The sequence below is a fragment of the Microtus ochrogaster genome, chromosome 21 (genome assembly GCF_000317375.1).
Source record: "Microtus ochrogaster isolate Prairie Vole_2 chromosome 21, MicOch1.0, whole genome shotgun sequence".
Taxonomy (NCBI): Eukaryota; Metazoa; Chordata; class Mammalia; order Rodentia; family Cricetidae; genus Microtus; species Microtus ochrogaster.
In genome coordinates, this window is record NC_022022.1 from 33,434,144 (window position 1) to 33,439,303 (window position 5,160).

Below are 5,160 nucleotides of genomic sequence, written 5' to 3' on the forward strand. Positions count from 1 at the left end.
GAGACAGGGCCCCAGAGTCGTGCTGTAAGAAGCAACACCTCCTCCTCGCCTCCGCCATCCTCTGGGAAGCCGCGAAGCAGCAACTATGCATGAGTGCATCTCCATCCACATTGGCCTCACCATGGTAAATACATGGCTTGCTGCCTGCTGTACTGTGGTGATATGGTGTCTAGATCAGCAATGCCTGCTGGGAACTCTACTGCCTGGAACATGGCATCCAAGTAACAAGACCATTAGATGACTTCTTTAACACCTTCTTCAGTGAGACAGGCGCTGGCAAGCATGTGTCCTGGGCAGTGTTCGTAGTCCTGGAACCCACAGTTTTTGATGAAGTTCTCACTGGTACCTACCACCAGCTCTTTCACCCTGAGCAGCTCATCACAGGCAATGAAGATGCTGCAATAACAATGCCTGTGGCCACTACACCATTGACAAGGAGATCATTGACCTTATCTTGGACAGAATTCGCAAACTGGCTGACCAGTGAGTGCACAGAGCTTTAGAGCTTCTTGGGTTTCCACAGCTTTGGTGGGTGAATTGGCTCTGGGTTCATTTCCCTGCTGATAGAGTGGCTCTCTGTTGATTATGAAAAGAAGTCCAAGCTGGAGTTCTCCATCTACCCAGGCCCCAGGTTTCCACTGCTGTGGTTGAGCCTTACAATTCCATCCTCACTAACCACACCGCCCTGGAGCACTCTGATTGTGCCTTCATGGTAGACAATGAGGCCATCTATGACATCTGTCATAGCAACCTTGATATTGAGCACCCACTTACACTAACCTAAATAAGTTGATAGGTCAAATTGTGTCTTCCATCACTGCTTCCCTCAGATTTGATGGAGGCCTAAACGTTGACCTGACAGAATCCCAGATCAACTTGGTGCTCTACCCTCGCATCCACTTCCCTCTGGCCACATATGCCCCTGTCATCTCTGCTGAGAAAGCCTACCATGGGCAGATTTCTGTAGCAGAGATCACCAATGCCTGCTTTGAGCCTGTCAACCAGATGGTGAAATGTGACCCTTGCTATGGTAAATACCTGGCTTGCTGCCTGCTGTACTGTGATGATGTGGTTCCCAAAGATGTCAATGCTGCCATTGATACCATCAAGACAAAGCATACCATCCAGTTTGTGGGCTGGTACCCCACTGGCTTCAAGGTTGGAATTAATTACCAACCTCCCACTGTAGTACCAGGTGGAGACCTGACCAAGGTTCAGAGAGCTGTGTGCATGCTGATCAACACTACCGCCATTGCTGAGGCCTGGGCTCACCTAGATCACAAATTTGATCTGATGTAGCCAAGAATGCCTTTGTGCACTGGTTTGTGGGTGAGGGATTGGAGGAGGAGGGGGAGTTCTCTGAGGCCCGTGAAGACATGGCTGCCCTAGAGAAGGATTATGAGGAAGTTTGTGTGGATTCTGTTGAAGGAGAGGGTAAGAAAGAAGAAGAGGAATACTAAATTAAATGTCACAAAAGGTGCTGCTTTTACAGGGAAGTTTATTATGTTCCAACATAGAAAATGTGGTCTGATCAGCTAATCTCTATGTGACAGTGTGTGCTTCCATACAGTTACTGAGTTATGCTTTAAAATATGAAGAATTTGTCATAGACTCAAGCTATCCATTTCACTGATGGGTTTTAAATAAAATATTCCCTGTCTTAAAAAAAGGTGAGACAGTTCTTCAGGGTTGCTGCTTCATGAAACAGTCTGCCAGACATTCTGCAGGACAACTGCCAATATAGGCAGAACAGTCTTTGAAATTTTCTGCTTCATGAAAAAGTCTGCCTGATATTTTGGGCACGTAGGCTGAATATGGATGCCCCAATGTTAGAGAAGAACTTTGTGTGATTGTCCAGGCAGTGAGATGTCTCTGTCAATTCAAGAGTTTTGGAACTTGCTTGTGATGTACTTCCTGTTAACTTAGTTAATATTATGTCCTTCTGGGATCTTTGATGTAGTTGAAGAATAGATAGTTATACTTATAGTTTTCCTTAGTTATGATAAAAGATAAAGTAGATATAAATATTATAACTAATTCTTGCTTGATACCTGCTTTATTATATGTAATTTTACTATGTTAAAATTAAAACCTTCCTTTTTATTTAGACAGAAAAGGGGAGATGATGTGGGATTTCTCTCAGTATGCTGTGAATACCATTGGTCAATAAAGAAACTTCTTTGGACCTATGGCAGGGCAGAATATAGCCAGGCTAGAAGAGATACATAGAGAGATTAGGCAGAGTCAGGGAGATGCCGTGTAGCTACTGAAGGAGAAAGATGCCTCCTGGAACCTTGCTTGTAGGCCACAACCTTGTGTTGATTTATAGATAATAGAAATGGGTTAATTTAAGATATAAGAGCTAGCTAAAAATATGCATAAGCTAATAGGCCAAGCAGTGTTTTAATTAATATAGTTTCAGTGTGATTATTTCGGGTATGGGCAGCTGGGAACGAACAAGCAGCCTCTGCCTACAGAATTTTTATTTAAGCAGAAAGGGGGAGATTATGTGGAATTTTCCTCTGTATGCTGTGAATATGTTTTATTATCATTGGTTAATAAAGAAGCTGCTTTGGCCTACAGAAGGGCAGAATAGAGCTAGGCAGGAAAACTAAACTGAATGCTGGGAGAAAGAAGGTGGGGTCAGAGAGATACCATGTAACTGCCAAAGGAGAAAGATGCCTGGAACCTTACTTGGTAAGCCATAGCATTGTAGGTGATACGCAGATGAATAGAGATGGGTTAATGTAAGATATAAAAACTAGCTAGCAATATGCAAGTAATTGGCCAAGAAATGTTGTAATTAATACAGTTTTTGTGTGATTATTTTGGGTCTGGGTGACGGGGAACGAAGATCAGCCTCCGTCAACATGGTACTGTAAGCCTAATGATGATTCTGTGGGTAGAGAATTTATAGATTTAGAGGAGAACCTATAATACTGTTTTCTTAAATCTATATAGCTTCTGTTATAAATACTCATCCTTATACCCATAGATGACACTCTCACCCCTCATATAACTAGTTTATTTTTGTAGCAGACAGAAGTTAATACAGAGATCCACAGCTGGTCAAAAGTAGAGAATAAGTGACCATATGGGGCACAGCCCCAGTAGATTCATCAATAATGCAACCTATTTACCTAAATGCTCAAGGCACATTGCAGCAAGTGGAGTGGAAAGATTCTAAAGGCCATAGGAATGAGATGATTCCTGTGAAATAGTGTCCTGTAGACATGACAGGAAAGTTGTGCCCATGAAATATGAACTGTATGGTTTCCCACACAATACCTGCATAATGACCACATCAGCTTACATATCAGCGTGGATGGAAAATTTCACTAGATCCCACCCCAAGATGAAGAGCTACATGTGGTCAGTTGCTGTAGAGGGAGAAAGAATCCATTTTATCTAGGGATAAGTCCCCTGAGTGGTTTCCCAATTCTGAGTGGTCAGCCATGAACACATGTACCTTGGGCAACCTTGATGGGAGTCAGTCAATTTTGTATGTGCTTACATAGATATGCAACTAGTAACTATAGAAGAAGTAATGATGGAGAGGGGTGGTGGTGGTGATGAAAAGTGGATAGGGCTGGATAGAAATGATATACATACAGTGTATTTATGTATGAAATTCTCAAAGCAAAATAAAGTTGTAGCATGAGTAGTAAAATCCCAGTATCTGTATTGGGGTTCAACCTGAAGATCAGAAAAGCAAAGCAGCCAGCCACTGACTCTTACCTCTGTTTACCTTAGACAGAAAATGGATGAGATCCTGTCCCCACAAATCCTCAGATTCCACACTCAACTGAGTTTCTGTCTCTTCCCCTTTATAGTTCTCTCTCTGCCCAGCCATATCACTCCTGTCTTCGCCTCCCTAGTTCTGGGATTAAAGGCATGTGATCCAAAATGCTGGGATCACCTTTGTGTAAGTTCTGTTTTTCTTTTAGATTCAATCTTGTGTAGCCTTGAACTCACAGAGACTGTCTACCTCTCTCTTCTGAGTCCTGGGATTAAAGGTGTGTGCCACCATTCCCTGGCCTGTATGACTGACTAGGATGGCTGCTTTACTCTCTGATCTTCAGGCAAGCTTTCTTTATTAAAACACAAATAATATACCACTATAAAAAGGCATAGGAATGAATATTAATTATTACTATTTGAAAAAAATCCTTGCCTGCTTTCCTCTTGGTAATGCCCTGGGTGTCTGAAGCTGCCATGTATCCTTTATGTAAATAAAACCATTCACTTCATATTTTTTGATACTATAGCTAGAAATATATTTTGAACTTGATATGGTCCTATGGTAAGTGGTCTATTTTTTTTTCACTTTAAAAAATTCACACTTAGGTTTTTTTTTATTGGGAAAGGTAGATTTATTAATTTAAGTGACTAAGGGATGGGGCTAGAGAGATGGTTCTGTGGTTAAGAGCATTTGCTATTCTTTCGGAAGACCAAGGTTTGCTGCCCAGGACCCCTACATGGAAGGTCATAACTGTCTGTAACTCCAGTTCTAGGGAATGTGATGGACTCTTCTGGCATCTCTGGGCACTAGGCATGCTTGCAGTACATACATACATAAGCAGGCCAAAATCTCATAAAATATAAACAATACAGTCTTTGGAAAACAATGGATAATTATTGGGGTAGCACAATATATATGTATATATATATTACACATAAACACACACACACACACACACACACACGGTCTATGTTCACATGACTTGTGACTGTCATGGGCTGCCAGATAATTTCATTGAAGTTCAAGCATTACTTGAACTTATTCGACTAAGCCAATTTAAGAATAAATTACCCCAGTGACTGAAGCAACAGCAGTTGTCTTAAAAGTGGATAGAAAGTAAAGTTTGTGAAAATGTAGCTTATGAGCTATTGCAGTCACTTCAAACTTGATTAAAATTGTTACTCATTGATGCTATTTCTCTTAAAATTTTTTAATAAATGAAATCTGCATTTAAAAACAGTTATATGTTTTAACTTTAAATTATATCTTGAAATCTTATAGGTTGTCACTTTTTTGTAGAACTATTTCAATGGAGCTTAAATGTGATAAAAACTTTATTTTAAAAGCAATTGACTCTCGAGTTCTTTTTTTTAAAATTTATTTATTTATTTATTATGTATACAATATTCTGTCTGTGT

The 5,160-nt window shown here is 40.5% G+C and overlaps 1 protein-coding gene and 1 pseudogene across 1 annotated transcript in view; both read left to right on the forward strand.

Moving 5' to 3' along the window:
• The window catches only part of Stpg2 (sperm tail PG-rich repeat containing 2), a 380,862-nt gene that overhangs the window by 32,175 nt on the left and 343,527 nt on the right, over positions 1 to 5,160 (forward strand). The window lies entirely within an intron of this gene.
• Positions 86 to 1,466, forward strand: LOC101982880 (annotated as a pseudogene).